Source organism: Oncorhynchus keta, unplaced genomic scaffold (genome assembly GCF_023373465.1).
Source record: "Oncorhynchus keta strain PuntledgeMale-10-30-2019 unplaced genomic scaffold, Oket_V2 Un_contig_28320_pilon_pilon, whole genome shotgun sequence".
Lineage (NCBI taxonomy): Eukaryota > Metazoa > Chordata > Actinopteri > Salmoniformes > Salmonidae > Oncorhynchus > Oncorhynchus keta.
Window position 1 is genome coordinate 31,388 of NW_026285977.1, and position 18,019 is coordinate 49,406.

General features: G+C 49.2%; 1 long non-coding RNA gene across 1 annotated transcript; it reads left to right on the top strand.

The window, feature by feature from the left end:
- The first annotated feature begins 5,241 nt into the window (after positions 1-5,241).
- LOC127923098 (uncharacterized) lies at positions 5,242-15,327 on the top strand. The gene is made up of 2 exons (XR_008113310.1): positions 5,242-5,863; positions 15,222-15,327. It is a non-coding gene; the product is annotated as an uncharacterized LOC127923098 (long non-coding RNA).
- Positions 15,328-18,019: the final 2,692 nt, after the last annotated feature.

Below are 18,019 nucleotides of genomic sequence, written 5' to 3' on the forward strand. Positions count from 1 at the left end.
TCTTCCGTGTGTGTGTCCCTGTGTAAAACTGAAAGTAAGGAGAGAGAAAAGTACAAAGGAAATTGAGTAGCCAAAAGGAGATACCCCCGAAGTCCGTGTGGAACCTGCCTTCCTTACAGCATCACAACGGATCTAGGGGCAGCCCAGCCACGACGCGTTTCTGCTTTGCTCAGCTTCATCAGGTGGCAGGGAGAAAAAATGTGCAAAAATAGGTGCACTTGGTCGTAGTACGGTAAAAAGGCCGTATTTTGGACCGGAAAAATAAGGATGTGGGTGTATGTGTGGTTGAGGCTCGAAGGTCTAGAAGGTCTATGAAGGTCCGTCGTAGGAGTACCTATATGGGGGAGGAAGTAGTGGGGTTTAGGGTACAGACCGAATTAACGATGTAGCGGAAAGCTGTAGGCTTCTTTTCCTCCGGGAGGAGAAGGGGTAGGGCGGAGAGGGGGTAGGGGATGAGAGGTGCAGAGTGCCCGCTGGTATCTAGATCCTGGTGAGGTGTCTTTATTTAGGGAGTAGCATATAGCTAGAGCCCAGTCGTTCCGATGAGATGCCTGTAGAGAGTACAGGGCCCCAGCTGATGTCTTGATCCAGGTGAGGTGTTTGGGGGGTAGCATATAGTTAGGGCCCAGGGGGTATGAGGCCCCAACTTGATGTCTGGATCCAGGTGAAGTGTCTTTGAGGGAGTAGCATGTAGCTAGAGCCCAAGGGGTGTGTGAAGTCCCAGCTTGATGTCTTGATCCCGATGAGGTGTCTTCTTTAGGGGTATGAGGCCCCAGCTGATGTCTTGATCCAGGTGAGGTGTTTGGGGGGTAGCATATAGTTAGGGCCCAGGGGGTATGAGGCCCCAACTTGATGTCTGGATCCTGGTGAAGTGTCTTTGAGGGAGTAGCATGTAGCTAGAGCCCCAGGGGGTGTGTGAAGTCCCAGCTTGATGTCTTGATCCCGATGAGGTGTCTTCTTTAGGGGTATGAGGCCCCAACTTGATGTCTGGATCCTGGTGAAGTGTCTTTTAGGGAGCAGCATATAGCTACAGTCCAGGGGTGTGTGAAGTCCAAGCTTGATATCTTGATCCCGATGAGGTGTCTTTTTCAGGGGTAAGCATACAGCTAGGGCCCAGTAGATCCGTTGAGGAAGAGGTTGTCCTTGTAGAGTTCCAGCTTGAGTCTTTGTCCAGTTGAAGGCTCTTCGGGGTCTCTTCGACCCTAATGGTGCTGAGACTGAGGGATGCTCCTCTTTTTATGGGAAATAATAGGGGTGTGGTTTAGCCAAAGATCGTTTCTATTGGTGGACCAGGTGTGCATGCGGTGTGCATGTGAGAGGCATGCTTGTCTCTTGGCCAATGAGATTTTTTCGTTTTTTTCGGGTAGGCGTCTGTTCGTCTGTTAGGTGTAGGGGAGCCTCTATCATTGAATCCTATGGAGAATTATATGGAAAGGATGGAACTTTGCTTTTGGGGTGCTGTATAGGATGTGGGGGTCCCAGAGGTGTGGGGTTAATTTTAGGTAAGACAAGACGTCTAAGGGGTCAGAATAAGCCAAACGTGGAGTTTCTGTGATGAGTAGAAGTATATTAGATCCTCCTCTGAAAAAGTAGTGTTTGACCTCTGTGTCTCCATTGACTTGTGTGTTAGCGTCGGGAGCGGTCTGCTCTTGTTGGGGTTTGGGCCTGGAAGGAACCCAGGATAAGGTTCTGTAGTTTCAGGAGTCGTTGGGGGTAGGGTGGACATCTGTGGGATTCGAATGAGACTATAGTTGAGTTTCTAGGTGACCCATAGGTCTATCTGTAGGCTTTCAAAGGTGGTGGACATCTTTTTCCGTTTTTGGAGTTTGCGTTAGAGTGCAGAAAGGAGCGATGTAGAGTTGAAGTGAAGGTCGTGAACTTTGGTCATATCCAGGTGTGTGGGGAACTTGTAACCTTGTTTCTTTGTTGAAGGGTAGTGGTAGGTAGTGTTTCTGAGGGGTAGTTTCAGTTTGGCCGGCTTGGAAGTGTTCCTAAACTGTTCGTCTTTAGTTGGTGCTTTTTTGACGGAGTATAGCTTCCATCGCGTTTTCGTCCATTTGGGATCCTGGGCATATAGTAGATTTGGCCGTGTTGTTTAGTTAACGTCCACTTGGGGAATGGGAGGTATGGGTCCAGAAAAACTTTTTTGGCTGTATCCAGTGATGTTTGTCCTCCGAAGGTGATGGGACCACTCCAGAAGGGGAGAGACTTACCTGGGGGGAGGGGGGAATACTTACCTGGGGGAGGGTCTGGTGTAGGATGTTGGTATTGTTCTGGGGTTTTTTGTATGTGGGTGTATGGTGCAGGGGTGTGAGTGTGGTGGGCCTATATAGTAATTTGTATTATTTTGCTCCTAAGTTGGAGATACGGTCATCAGGATGGGTAAAGAAGTCTCTTACATCTGCGTCAGTGTGGTGAATCCAGTTCTTTGTAGAAAAAGGTCTTTGTCTTTAGCTGGGGGGGTGGAATCCTCTTTGGTGGGAAGGTAAGATCTTGGAAAGGTGGGTATTTGGAGAGGGGTCTTCTTTTTGTTGATGAAAAAAAGGGGGGATCTTTGGGAGGAATCCTCTTCTGTGAAAAAAAAGTTGGGGTATTTGGGGAAGGGGTCTTCTTTTGTTGAAAAAAGGGGGGTCTTTGGGAGGAATCCTCTTCTTGAAAAAAGTTGGGGTATTGGGGAAAGGGTCTTCTTTCGTTGAAAAGAGGGGGGTTTGTATCTTTGAGAAGAATCCTCTTCGGTGGAAAAAGGTGGGATATTGGGGAAGGGTCTTCTTTCGTTGAAAAAAGGGGGGTAGTGTAGGTGGTGTATATCCAGGGGTCAGGAGTAGAGTAGGGTTATTTTAGTTGGTATGTAATCTAAGATTTATTTTAAACCTGTTCACCATCAAACCAATCCAGAAGGTACAAGGGTGGAAAAAACCTTGTATAGGGTCAGATTTGGGAGGATCCCAGTAGGTGTAAGGAATAACATTTCCTTGGCTTGCTGCGTCCATACCCTACATCCGGCAACGCAGCGGTGACTCGCCAAGTGTTTGGTTTCTAGTTTTGAGTCGGTTGATCCACTTCCATCTCTGACACGTGGAAACCGGAGGGGGAAGGGATGGGTTGCACTCCACATCATATACGCGGGTCGGAGGGTACGGGCGCGGCCGGCCAAAGTTGTAGGCCCCATGGTAGCCCACTTGTAGATTAACCCGTTGGTTGGGTTAAAGGACTGTCTGTCTGTAGGGTTAAGGTTAGGTATGGCTTAAGAATGGTTAAGGTTAGGGTTTAGGGTTAGGGTAAGATATGGTTTTTAAGAAGGTTTAAGGTTAGGGTTAAGTTTAGGTATGGGTTTTGAGATGGTTAAGGTTAGGGTTAGGGTTAGGGTAAGGTATAGAAAAGGTTAAGTTTAGGTAGGTCTGTCACCTCAACTTAGGATCAGGCAAAGCCCTTGAGTTGCGTCCCTTATGCAGGTACGGTCCTCGGTTGGTTGCCATGTGTCCATGTCGAGTGGTATGGTCATGATGTCCAGGTCCGCTGTGTCAACGGAGGTGGAAAGCATAGTGCAACTTAGGAGTTTTTACTCTCTTTCAGATCCTTCTTCTTTAGCTCCATGTTGTCTATGTATCAACCTCAGTGTTCGTCAGTCTTTGGTCCTGGATGTTTTCAATCATGTGTATGATTGGGAGTTATTCCCTTCCAGGATCCTAATTCCAAATCAACCCATGTCTAGTCGAATCCAGCTGGTCTGTATGGGTATACTCGGCGTAGGATCAGGCAAAACCATCGAGTTGCGTACCTTGTGCAGGTCCGGACCTCAGTCGGTTGCCATGTGTCCCTGTCAAGTGGTCAGTCTATAACAGCCAGTGGTTTGAGTAGACAAAGACCAGAAGGCGAGCCCTCTATACGGTTGTCATGCATCCGCCCCTGGAGTCACGTCCTGTGTTTCGGTCGGTGTATGGAGGGTTTGGAAACCGGCAAACCTTCTCTGGCTTACGTATGAAACGTCCGGCAGTAGTAGAAGTTAATTGGGTGTTTCCATTCCAACCATCTCAGTCGTAGGTAATTCAGAGGTTTTGGGTAATAGTGACCAGTGGAATTACTCCCTTCCAGGATCGTAAAGTTTCCAGAGGTATATCATCCCTAGACAGTGAATTGGTTCGTAGTCCAGGTAAAAAATGGTTCGGTTGTCCAGGCTAAGTGCGGCGGGGTAAGGGGTCCCCAGTGGGTTATTCCCCTGCGGGGTCCGATACCTCGCCAGACATCATCTGGGCACCCCAGGGGTTATTCGGCAGACGCGATCCTCCAGCCGCAGCGCATAACCCAAAAGCCCTCTTTTGGGTATCCCAACCCGCTAGGAGGAAACACGCGCTACTGAACCTACTGCCAATCCAGATCTAATCTGGGGTAGATAGTGGTCCAGCGCGTTACGTGAGTCTCCCGTGTGTAAGGGGGCTGGGAGGGTTGAGCCGATTGGTCTGCCAACAGGCCCCAGAGGGGTCCCGAAGGAGTCCGGTCTACCATTTCCTCCCGTCTTCTTGCTTGGTGTATGGTTGGGCCTGATTGCTTAGGGTCTACTCGCTGCGGGGGAGTCGACAAAACCGTGCCCCCAGAGTAGTTGGAGAAAAAAGGTTCTCGTCCGTTGGGGGTGCTGGTGGGTATCTTCGGTGAGGTAGATTTGGAAGGATGGTGGGATGGTGAAGGTTCTAGGTATATAACATTTAGATATTTAGATTATATTTTGTAGTTTCTTTTCATCAAAAGGTCCATGGTCATGGTAACCCTGAGTTCAAGAAACTTGGAAAATAAAAGTGATATATTTATATATAGATATATAGTTATATCCCTTTTTTTTTTTTTTTTTTTTTTTTTTTTAAGAAAGTATTTATTGAGAGTCCATGGGCATGGTAACTCTATGGTGCTATTGAATGTCTGTTTTTGTGGTCTTAATGACCCCCTATCTTTTGTATGGGATGTGGGGTGTGTAAGGTGCAGGTGCAGTGTCTGTCCGGACGTTCCTCCGCTGTACTGAAAGCCTCAGTGGTGGTCCAGCCGTAGTGGTGGGGGCCTGATGTTCCATTCAGTATCTTTATTCCTGTGTTTTCGGTCCTATTCTTGAGGCGTAGATCCAATGATGCTGGGTTGGTTGGTGAGGGTATCGCTTATTAGCTGGGTGTGTTGTTGGGCTGAATGTCGTGGATAAGTCCGGTCCTTGGGGTATCTGTAGGTGAACTTTTAGCGGAGCTCGGTTCTATGAGTAGATGGCTTGGGAGGGTATGGGACAGGAAGGAGAGTACAAAGGTCACCTCAACACTCTGTCTCTGCTTCGTACCGTCAGGCACCCTGGTCAGGAAAGGTTGGGAGGGTTTGCGACATCCAAAAGGAGTCCGTACCTATGTCAGCCTTGTGAGGGTATGACAAGGTCTCTGGGTCCCCTGGTATGGTGGGGGTGAGCTGTTTTCTTTGAAGGGTTTCTTTGTCTTTGGTTCTTAGTTGATCTTGGGTTGGTGAGATCGGGTTGTCCTGTGTGGTCGGAGTAGGAGAGGGCCTATTATGCCCTTCGTAGAAGCCTGAACAGGGGTCTCTGTGTGAGGTGAAGTCGGCGTTCCAATGATGAGACTGGGCTGCTGGTCAACGATTTTTATCTGCTGGCCCTTCTGTGCGTTTCTTCTTTTAATTGTTTATGGGAGGTTTGGTGTCTAGAGGGTCCTGGAGTCCCACGGTGTGGGATTAGCTGTGGGTCTAGTGGTCAACTGGGGGATTCATCCTGTGGTTCTGTCCAGCAATCCCATGTTTAGATGGTGTTGACTGGGAAGAGAGTATGGGGGTAGGTGGTAACAGAGTTATAACCTGTTCCTGCTGATTATCATTCCATACCACCCAGGTCTGGGTATGGGATGGAGATGAAAATGCAGAGGCCACCTTAACACTCTGCCTCTGCTCCGTTCCCTCAATCACCCTGGTCAGGGTATGATGTGGGGAAGGTTAGGAGGGTTTGTGTTGCCCAAAAGGAGCCCTTCCCTATGTCAACCTTATGAGGGTATGACCGGGTCTCTGGGTCCCCTGGTATGGTGGGGGTAAGCTGTTTTCTTTGAGGGGTTTCTTTGTCTTTGGTTCTTAGTTGATCTTGGGTTGGTGAGATCGGGTTGTCCTGTGTGGTTGGAGTAGGTGGGAGCCTGTAGTGCCATTAGTTGAGGCCTGAACAGGGGTCTCTGTGTGAGGTGAAGTCGGCGTTCCAATGATGAGACTGGGCTGCTGGTCAACGCTTTTTATCTGCTGGCCCTTCTGTGCGTTTCTTCTTTCAGTTGTTTTTGGTGTCTAGAGGGTCCTGGAGTCCCACGGTGTGGGATTGGCTGTGGGTCTAGTTGTCAACTGGGGGATTCATCCTGTGGTTCTGTCCAGCAATCCCATGTTTAGATGGTGTTGACTGGGAAGAGAGTATGGGGTAGGTGGTAACAGAGTTATAACCTGTTCCTGCTGATTATCATTCCATACCACCCAGGTCTGGGTATGGGATGGAGATGAAATGCAGAGGCCACCTTAACACTCTGCCTCTGCTCCGTTCCCTCAATCACCCTGGTCAGGGTATGATGTGGGGGAAGGTTAGGAGGTTTGTGTTGCCCAAAAGGAGCCCTTCCCTATGTCAACCTTATGAGGGTATGACCGGGTCTCTGGGTCCCCTGGTATGGTGGGGGTAAGCTGTTTTCTTTGAGGGGTTTCTTTGTCTTTGGTTCTTAGTTGATCTTGGGTTGGTGAGATCGGGTTGTCCTGTGTGGTTGGAGTAGGTGGGAGCCTGTAGTACCATTAGTTGAGGCCTGAACAGGGGTCTCTGTGTGAGGTGAAGTCGGCGTTCCAATGATGAGACTGGGCTGCCGGTCAACGCTTTTTATCTGCTGGTCCTTCTGTGCGAATCTTCTTTCAGTTGTTTTTGGTATCTAGAGGGTCCAGGAGTCCCACGGTGTGGGTCTAGTGGTCAACTGGGGATTCAGCCTGTGGTTCTACCCAGCAATCCCATGTTTAGATGGGGTTGACTGGGAAGAGAGTATGGAGGTAAGTAGTAACAGAGTTTGAACCTGTTCCTGCTGATTAACATTCCATACCACCCAGGTCTGGGTATGGGATGGAGATGAAAATGCAGAGGCCACCTTAACACTCTGCCTCTGCTCCGTTCCCTCAATCACCCTGGTCAGGGTATGATGTGGGGAAGGTTAGGAGGGTTTGTGTTGCCCAAAAAGAGCCCTTCCCTATGTCAACCTTATGAGGATATGACCGGGTCTCTGGGTCCTCTGGTATGGTGGGGGTAAGCTGTGCGACGATCCTATGATGAGACTAGGTTGCCGGTCGAAACTCTTATTCGGCCGGACCCTCTGTGCGTCTCTTTCAAAAAATGTAGAGGGTCTATGTAGATAACTATGCCCCGTCGAAATTGTTTGGGCTTGTATTGTGATGAAGTAGGGGTCTGAGTAGCCATCAGAGTGCCCAGGGTCATCGCTGTCCTGTAGATCTTCCGTGTGTGTGTCCCTGTGTAAAACTGAAAGTAAGGAGAGAGAAAAGTACAAAGGAAATTGAGTAGCCAAAAGGAGATACCCCGAAGTCCGTGTGGAACCTGCCTTCCTTACAGCATCACAACGGATCTAGGGGCAGCCCAGCCACGACGCGTTTCTGCTTTGCTCAGCTTCATCAGGTGGCAGGGAGAAAAAATGTGCAAAAATAGGTGCACTTGGTCGTAGTACGGTAAAAAGGCCGTATTTTGGACCGGAAAAATAAGGATGTGGGTGTATGTGTGGTTGAGGCTCGAAGGTCTAGAAGGTCTATGAAGGTCCGTCGTAGGAGTACCTATATGGGGGAGGAAGTAGTGGGGTTTAGGGTACAGACCGAATTAACGATGTAGCGGAAAGCTGTAGGCTTCTTTTCCTCCGGGAGGAGAAGGGGTAGGGGCGGAGAGGGGGTAGGGGATGAGAGGTGCAGAGTGCCCGCTGGTATCTAGATCCTGGTGAGGTGTCTTTATTTAGGGAGTAGCATATAGCTAGAGCCCAGTCGTTCCGATGAGATGCCTGTAGAGAGTACAGGGCCCCAGCTGATGTCTTGATCCAGGTGAGGTGTTTGGGGGGTAGCATATAGTTAGGGCCCAGGGGGTATGAGGCCCCAACTTGATGTCTGGATCCAGGTGAAGTGTCTTTGAGGGAGTAGCATGTAGCTAGAGCCCAAGGGGTGTGTGAAGTCCCAGCTTGATGTCTTGATCCCGATGAGGTGTCTTCTTTAGGGGTATGAGGCCCCAGCTGATGTCTTGATCCAGGTGAGGTGTTTGGGGGGTAGCATATAGTTAGGGCCCAGGGGGTATGAGGCCCCAACTTGATGTCTGGATCCTGGTGAAGTGTCTTTGAGGGAGTAGCATGTAGCTAGAGCCCAGGGGGTGTGTGAAGTCCCAGCTTGATGTCTTGATCCCGATGAGGTGTCTTCTTTAGGGGTATGAGGCCCCAACTTGATGTCTGGATCCTGGTGAAGTGTCTTTTAGGGAGCAGCATATAGCTACAGTCCAAGGGGTGTGTGAAGTCCAAGCTTGATATCTTGATCCCGATGAGGTGTCTTTTCAGGGGTAAGCATACAGCTAGGGCCCAGTAGATCCGTTGAGGAAGAGGTTGTCCTTGTAGAGTTCCAGCTTGAGTCTTTGTCCAGTTGAAGGCTCTTCGGGGTCTCTTCGACCCTAATGGTGCTGAGACTGAGGGATGCTCCTCTTTTATGGGAAATAATAGGGGTGTGGTTTAGCCAAAGATCGTTTCTATTGGTGGACCAGGTGTGCATGCGGTGTGCATGTGAGAGGCATGCTTGTCTCTTGGCCAATGAGATTTTTTCGTTTTTTTCGGGTAGGCGTCTGTTCGTCTGTTAGGTGTAGGGGAGCCTCTATCATTGAATCCTATGGAGAATTATATGGAAAGGATGGAACTTTGCTTTTGGGGTGCTGTATAGGATGTGGGGGTCCCAGAGGTGTGGGGTTAATTTTAGGTAAGACAAGACGTCTAAGGGGTCAGAATAAGCCAAACGTGGAGTTTCTGTGATGAGTAGAAGTATATTAGATCCTCCTCTGAAAAGTAGTGTTTGACCTCTGTGTCTCCATTGACTTGTGTGTTAGCGTCGGGAGCGGTCTGCTCTTGTTGGGGGTTTGGGCCTGGAAGGAACCCAGGATAAGGTTCTGTAGTTTCAGGAGTCGTTGGGGGTAGGGTGGACATCTGTGGGATTCGAATGAGACTATAGTTGAGTTTCTAGGTGACCCATAGGTCTATCTGTAGGCTTTCAAAGGTGGTGGACATCTTTTTCCGTTTTTGGAGTTTGCGTTAGAGTGCAGAAAGGAGCGATGTAGAGTTGAAGTGAAGGTCGTGAACTTTGGTCATATCCAGGTGTGTGGGGAACTTGTAACCTTGTTTCTTTGTTGAAGGGTAGTGGTAGGTAGTGTTTCTGAGGGTAGTTTCAGTTTGGCCGGCTTGGAAGTGTTCCTAAACTGTTCGTCTTTAGTTGGTGCTTTTTTGACGGAGTATAGCTTCCATCGCGTTTTCGTCCATTTGGGATCCTGGGCATATAGTAGATTTGGCCGTGTTGTTTAGTTAACGTCCACTTGGGGAATGGGAGGTATGGGTCCAGAAAAACTTTTTGGCTGTATCCAGTGATGTTTGTCCTCCGAAGGTGATGGGACCACTCCAGAAGGGAGAGACTTACCTGGGGGAGGGGGAATACTTACCTGGGGGAGGGTCTGGTGTAGGATGTTGGTATTGTTCTGGGGTTTTTTGTATGTGGGTGTATGGTGCAGGGGTGTGAGTGTGGTGGGCCTATATAGTAATTTGTATTATTTTGCTCCTAAGTTGGAGATACGGTCATCAGGATGGGTAAAGAAGTCTCTTACATCTGCGTCAGTGTGGTGAATCCAGTTCTTTGTAGAAAAGGTCTTTGTCTTTAGCTGGGGGGGAATCCTCTTTGGTGGGAAGGTAAGATCTTGGAGAGGGGTCTTCTTTTGTTGGGAAAAAAAGGGGGGATCTTTGGGAGGAATCCTCTTCGGTGGAAAAAGGTGGGGTATTTGGGGAAGGGGTCTTCTTTGTTGAAAAAGGGGGGGTTCTTTGGGAGGAATCCTCTTTGTGGAAAAAGTTGGGGTATTGGGGAAAGGGGTCTTCTTTCGTTGAAAAGAGGGGGGTTTGTATCTTTGAGAAGAATCCTCTTCGGTGGAAAAAGGTGGGATATTGGGGAAGGGGTCTTCTTGAAAAAGGGGGGAATTCCTTTCGTTGAAAAAAAAAAGGGGGGTAGTGTAGGTGGTGTATATCCAGGGGTCAGGAGTAGAGTAGGGTTATTTTAGTTGGTATGTAATCTAAGATTTATTTTAAACCTGTTCACCATCAAACCAATCCAGAAGGTACAAGGGTGGAAAACCTTGTATAGGGTCAGATTTGGGAGGATCCCAGTAGGTGTAAGGAATAACATTTCCTTGGCTTGCTGCGTCCATACCCTACATCCAGCAACGCAGCGGTGACTCGCCAAGTGTTTGGTTTCTAGTTTTGAGTCGGTTGATCCACTTCCATCTCTGACACGTGGAAACCGGAGGGGGGAAGGGATGGGTTGCACTCCACATCATATACGCGCGGGTCGGAGGGTACGGGCGCGGCCGGCCAAAGTTGTAGGCCCCATGGTAGCCCACTTGTAGATTAACCCGTTGGTTGGGTTAAAGGACTGTCTGTCTGTAGGGTTAAGGTTAGGTATGGCTTAAGAATGGTTAAGGTTAGGGTTTAGGGTTAGGGTAAGATATGGTTTTTTAAGAAGGTTTAAGGTTAGGGTTAAGTTTAGGTATGGGTTTTGAGATGGTTAAGGTTAGGGTTAGGGTTAGGGTAAGGTATAGAAAAGGTTAAGTTTAGGTAGGTCTGTCACCTCAACTTAGGATCAGGCAAAGCCCTTGAGTTGCGTCCCTTATGCAGGTACGGTCCTCGGTTGGTTGCCATGTGTCCATGTCGAGTGGTATGGTCATGATGTCCAGGTCCGCTGTGTCAACGGAGGTGGAAAGCATAGTGCAACTTAGGAGTTTTTACTCTCTTTCAGATCCTTCTTCTTTAGCTCCATGTTGTCTATGTATCAACCTCAGTGTTCGTCAGTCTTTGGTCCTGGATGTTTTCAATCATGTGTATGATTGGGAGTTATTCCCTTCCAGGATCCTAATTCCAAATCAACCCATGTCTAGTCGAATCCAGCTGGTCTGTATGGGTATACTCGGCGTAGGATCAGGCAAAACCATCGAGTTGCGTACCTTGTGCAGGTCCGGACCTCAGTCGGTTGCCATGTGTCCCTGTCAAGTGGTCAGTCTATAACAGCCAGTGGTTTGAGTAGACAAAGACCAGAAGGCGAGCCCTCTATACGGTTGTCATGCATCCGCCCCTGGAGTCACGTCCTGTGTTTCGGTCGGTGTATGGAGGGTTTGGAAACCGGCAAACCTTCTCTGGCTTACGTATGAAACGTCCGGCAGTAGTAGAAGTTAATTGGGTGTTTCCATTCCAACCATCTCAGTCGTAGGTAATTCAGAGGTTTTGGGTAATAGTGACCAGTGGAATTACTCCCTTCCAGGATCGTAAAGTTTCCAGAGGTATATCATCCCTAGACAGTGAATTGGTTCGTAGTCCAGGTAAAAAATGGTTCGGTTGTCCAGGCTAAGTGCGGCGGGGTAAGGGGTCCCCCAGTGGGTTATTCCCTGCGGGGTCCGATACCTCGCCAGACATCATCTGGGCACCCCAGGGTTATTCGGCAGACGCGATCCTCCAGCCGCAGCGCATAACCCAAAAGCCCCTCTTTTGGGTATCCCAACCCGCTAGGAGGAAACACGCGCTACTGAACCTACTGCCAATCCAGATCTAATCTGGGGTAGATAGTGGTCCAGCGCGTTACGTGAGTCTCCCGTGTGTAAGGGGGCTGGGAGGGTTGAGCCGATTGGTCTGCCAACAGGCCCCAGAGGGGTCCCGAAGGAGTCCGGTCTACCATTTCCTCCCGTCTTCTTGCTTGGTGTATGGTTGGGCCTGATTGCTTAGGGTCTACTCGCTGCGGGGGAGTCGACAAAACCGTGCCCCCAGAGTAGTTGGAGAAAAAGGTTCTCGTCCGTTGGGGGTGCTGGTGGGTATCTTCGGTGAGGTAGATTTGGAAGGATGGTGGGATGGTGAAGGTTCTAGGTATATAACATTTAGATATTTAGATTATATTTTGTAGTTTCTTTTCATCAAAAGGTCCATGGTCATGGTAACCCTGAGTTCAAGAAACTTGGAAAATAAAAGTGATATATTTATATATAGATATATAGTTATATCCCTTTTTTTTTTTTTTTTTTTTTTTTTTTTTTTTTTTTTTTTTTTTTTTTTAAGAAAGTACTTATTGAGAGTCCATGGGCATGGTAACTCTATGGTGCTATTGAATGTCTGTTTTTGTGGTCTTAATGACCCCCTATCTTTTGTATGGGATGTGGGGTGTGTAAGGTGCAGGTGCAGTGTCTGTCCGGACGTTCCTCCGCTGTACTGAAAGCCTCAGTGGTGGTCCAGCCGTAGTGGTGGGGGCCTGATGTTCCATTCAGTATCTTTATTCCTGTGTTTTCGGTCCTATTCTTGAGGCGTAGATCCAATGATGCTGGGTTGGTGAGGGTATCGCTTATTAGCTGGGTGTGTTGTTGGGCTGAATGTCGTGGATAAGTCCGGTCCTTGGGGTATCTGTAGGTGGACTTTTTAGCGGAGCTCGGTTCTATGAGTAGATGGCTTGGGAGGGTATGGGACAGGAAGGAGAGTACAGAGGTCACCTCAACACTCTGTCTCTGCTTCGTACCGTCAGGCACCCTGGTCAGGAAAGGTTGGGAGGGTTTGCGACATCCAAAAGGAGTCCGTACCTATGTCAGCCTTGTGAGGGTATGACAAGGTCTCTGGGTCCCCTGGTATGGTGGGGGTGAGCTGTTTTCTTTGAAGGGTTTCTTTGTCTTTGGTTCTTAGTTGATCTTGGGTTGGTGAGATCGGGTTGTCCTGTGTGGTCGGAGTAGGAGAGGGCCTATTATGCCCTTTGTAGAAGCCTGAACAGGGGTCTCTGTGTGAGGTGAAGTCGGCGTTCCAATGATGAGACTGGGCTGCTGGTCAACGATTTTTATCTGCTGGCCCTTCTGTGCGTTTCTTCTTTTAATTGTTTATGGGAGGTTTGGTGTCTAGAGGGTCCTGGAGTCCCACGGTGTGGGATTAGCTGTGGGTCTAGTGGTCAACTGGGGGATTCATCCTGTGGTTCTGTCCAGCAATCCCATGTTTAGATGGTGTTGACTGGGAAGAGAGTATGGGGGTAGGTGGTAACAGAGTTATAACCTGTTCCTGCTGATTATCATTCCATACCACCCAGGTCTGGGTATGGGATGGAGATGAAAATGCAGAGGCCACCTTAACACTCTGCCTCTGCTCCGTTCCCTCAATCACCCTGGTCAGGGTATGATGTGGGGAAGGTTAGGAGGGTTTGTGTTGCCCAAAAGGAGCCCTTCCCTATGTCAACCTTATGAGGGTATGACCGGGTCTCTGGGTCCCCTGGTATGGTGGGGGTAAGCTGTTTTCTTTGAGGGGTTTCTTTGTCTTTGGTTCTTAGTTGATCTTGGGTTGGTGAGATCGGGTTGTCCTGTGTGGTTGGAGTAGGTGGGAGCCTGTAGTGCCATTAGTTGAGGCCTGAACAGGGGTCTCTGTGTGAGGTGAAGTCGGCGTTCCAATGATGAGACTGGGCTGCTGGTCAACGCTTTTTATCTGCTGGCCCTTCTGTGCGTTTCTTCTTTCAGTTGTTTTTGGTATCTAGAGGGTCCAGGAGTCCCACGGTGTGGGATTGGCTGTGGGTCTAGTGGTCAACTGGGGGATTCATCCTGTGGTTCTGTCCAGCAATCCCATGTTTAGATGGTGTTGACTGGGAAGAGAGTATGGGGGTAGGTGGTAACAGAGTTATAACCTGTTCCTGCTGATTATCATTCCATACCACCCAGGTCTGGGTATGGGATGGAGATGAAAATGCAGAGGCCACCTTAACACTCTGCCTCTGCTCCGTTCCCTTAATCACCCTGGTCAGGGTATGATGTGGGGGAAGGTTAGGAGGGTTTGTGTTGCCCAAAAGGAGCCCTTCCCTATGTCAACCTTATGAGGGTATGACCGGGTCTCTGGGTCCCCTGGTATGGTGGGGGTAAGCTGTTTTCTTTGAGGGATTTCTTTGTCTTTGGTTCTTAGTTGATCTTGGGTTGGTGAGATCGGGTTGTCCTGTGTGGTCGTAGTAGGAAGATGCCTAATATGCCCTTTGTAGAAGCCTGAGCAGGGGTCTCCGTGTGAGGTGAAGTCGGCGTTCCAATGATGAGACTGGGCTGCCGGTCAACGCTTTTTGTCTGCTGGTCCTTCTGTGCGAGTCTTCTTTCAGTTGTTTTTGGTATCTAGAGGGTCCAGGAGTCAGTCCCACGGTGAGGGATTGGCTGTGGGTCTAGTGGTCAACTGGGGATTCATCCTGTGGTTCTGTCCAGCAATCCCATGTTTAGATGGTGTTGACTGGGAAGAGAGTATGGGGGTAGGTGGTAACAGAGTTATAACCTGTTCCTGCTGATTATCATTCCATACCACCCAGGTCTGGGTATGGGATGGAGATGAAAATGCAGAGGCCACCTTAACACTCTGCCTCTGCTCCGTTCCCTCAATCACCCTGGTCAGGGTATGATGTGGGGAAGGTTAGGAGGGTTTGTGTTGCCCAAAGGAGCCCTTCCCTATGTCAACCTTATGAGGGTATGACCGGGTCTCTGGGTCCCCTGGTATGGTGGGGGTAAGCTGTTTTCTTTGAGGGGTTTCTTTGTCTTTGGTTCTTAGTTGATCTTGGGTTGGTGAGATCGGGTTGTTCTGTGTGGTTGGGGTAGGTAGGAGCCTGTAGTGCCATTAGTTGAGGCCTGAACAGGGGTCTCTGTGTGAGGTGAAGTCGGCGTTTCCAATGATGAGACTGGGCTGCCGGTCCTCGCTTTTTATCTGCTGGTCCTTCTGTGCGAATCTTCTTTCAGTTGTTTTTTGGTATCTAGAGGGTCCAGGAGTCCCACGGTGTGGGATTGGCTGTGGGTCTAGTGGTCAACTGGGGGATTCAGCCTGTGGTTCTACCCAGCAATCCCATGTTTAGATGGGGTTGACTGGGAAGAGAGTATGGAGGTAAGTAGTAACAGAGTTTGAACCTGTTCCTGCTGATTAACATTCCATACCACCCAGGTCTGGGTATGGGATGGAGATGAAAATGCAGAGGCCACCTTAACACTCTGCCTCTGCTCCGTTCCCTCAATCACCCTGGTCAGGGTATGATGTGGGGGAAGGTTAGGAGGGTTTGTGTTGCCCAAAAGGAGCCCTTCCCTATGTCAACCTTATGAGGATATGACCGGGTCTCTGGGTCCTCTGGTATGGTGGGGGTAAGCTGTGCGACGATCCTATGATGAGACTAGGTTGCCGGTCGAAACTCTTATTCGGCCGGACCCTCTGTGCGTCTCTTTCAAAAAATGTAGAGGGTCTATGTAGATAACTATGCCCCGTCGAAATTGTTCGGGCTTGTATTGTGATGAAGTAGGGGGTCTGAGTAGCCATCAGAGTGCCCAGGGTCATCGCTGTCCTGTAGATCTTCCGTGTGTGTCCCTGTGTAAAACTGAAAGTAAGGAGAGAGAAAAGTACAAAGGAAATTGAGTAGCCAAAAGGAGATACCCCCGAAGTCCGTGTGGAACCTGCCTTCCTTACAGCATCACAACGGATCTAGGGCAGCCCAGCCACGACGCGTTTCTGCTTGCTCAGCTTCATCAGGTGGCAGGGAGAAAAAAATGTGCAAAAATAGGTGCACTTGGTCGTAGTACGGTAAAAAGGCCGTATTTTGGACCGGAAAAAATAAGGATGTGGGTGTATGTGTGGTTGAGGCTCGAAGGTCTAGAAGGTCTATGAAGGTCCGTCGTAGGAGTACCTATATGGGGGAGGAAGTAGTGGGGTTTAGGGTACAGACCGAATTAACGATGTAGCGGAAAGCTGTAGGCTTCTTTTCCTCCGGGAGGAGAAGGGGTAGGGGGAGAGGGGTAGGGGATGAGAGGTGCAGAGTGCCCGCTGGTATCTAGATCCTGGTGAGGTGTCTTTATTTAGGGAGTAGCATATAGCTAGAGCCCAGTCGTTCCGATGAGATGCCTGTAGAGAGTACAGGGCCCCAGCTGATGTCTTGATCCAGGTGAGGTGTTTGGGGGGTAGCATATAGTTAGGGCCCAGGGGGTATGAGGCCCCAACTTGATGTCTGGATCCAGGTGAAGTGTCTTTGAGGGAGTAGCATGTAGCTAGAGCCCAAGGGGTGTGTGAAGTCCCAGCTTGATGTCTTGATCCCGATGAGGTGTCTTCTTTAGGGGTATGAGGCCCCAGCTGATGTCTTGATCCAGGTGAGGTGTTTGGGGGGTAGCATATAGTTAGGGCCCAGGGGGTATGAGGCCCCAACTTGATGTCTGGATCCTGGTGAAGTGTCTTTGAGGGAGTAGCATGTAGCTAGAGCCCCAGGGGTGTGTGAAGTCCCAGCTTGATGTCTTGATCCCGATGAGGTGTCTTCTTTAGGGGTATGAGGCCCCAACTTGATGTCTGGATCCTGGTGAAGTGTCTTTTAGGGAGCAGCATATAGCTACAGTCCAAGGGGTGTGTGAAGTCCAAGCTTGATATCTTGATCCCGATGAGGTGTCTTTTTCAGGGGTAAGCATATAGCTAGGGCCCAGTAGATCCGTTGAGGAAGAGGTTGTCCTTGTAGGGTTCCAGCTTGAGTCTTTGTCCAGTTGAAGGCTCTTCGGGGTCTCTTCGACCCTAATGGTGCTGAGACTGAGGGATGCTCCTCTTTTTATGGGAAATAATAGGGGTGTGGTTTAGCCAAAGATCGTTTCTATTGGTGGACCAGGTGTGCATGCGGTGTGCATGTGAGAGGCATGCTTGTCTCTTGGCCAATGAGATTTTTTCGGGTAGGCGTCTGTTCGTCTGTTAGGTGTAGGGGAGCCTCTATCATTGAATCCTATGGAGAATGATATGGAAAGAATGGAACTTTGCTTTTGGGGTGCTGTATAGGATGTGGGGGTCCCAGAGGTGTGGGGTTAATTTTAGGTAAGACAAGACGTCTAAGGGGTCAGAATAAGCCAAACGTGGAGTTTCTGTGATGAGTAGAAGTATATTAGATCCTCCTCTGAAAAAGTAGTGTTTGACCTCTGTGTCTCCATTGACTTGTGTGTTAGCGTCGGGAGCGGTCTGCTCTTGTTGGGGGTTTGGGCCTGGAAGGAACCCAGGATAAGGTTCTGTAGTTTCAGGAGTCGTTGGGGTAGGGTGGACATCTGTGGGATTCGAATGAGACTATAGTTGAGTTTCTAGGTGACCCATAGGTCTATCTGTAGGCTTTTCAAAGGTGGTGGACATCTTTTTCCGTTTTGGAGTTTGCGTTAGAGTGCAGAAAGGAGCGATGTAGAGTTGAAGTGAAGGTCGTGAACTTTGGTCATATCCAGGTGTGTGGGGAACTTGTAACCTTGTTTCTTTGTTGAAGGGTAGTGGTAGGTAGTGTTTCTGAGGGGTAGTTTCAGTTTGGCCGGCTTGGAAGTGTTCCTAAACTGTTCGTCTTTAGTTGGTGCTTTTTGACGGAGTATAGCTTCCATCGCGTTTTCGTCCATTTGGGATCCTGGGCATATAGTAGATTTGGCCGTGTTGTTTAGTTAACGTCCACTTGGGGAATGGGAGGTATGGGTCCAGAAAAACTTTTTTGGCTGTATCCAGTGATGTTTGTCCTCCGAAGGTGATGGGACCACTCCAGAAGGGGAGAGACTTACCTGGGGGGAGGGGGGAATACTTACCTGGGGGAGGGTCTGGTGTAGGATGTTGGTATTGTTCTGGGTTTTTTTGTATGTGGGTGTATGGTGCAGGGGTGTGAGTGTGGTGGGCCTATATAGTAATTTGTATTATTTTGCTCCTAAGTTGGAGATACGGTCATCAGGATGGGTAAAAAAGTCTCTTACATCTGCGTCAGTGTG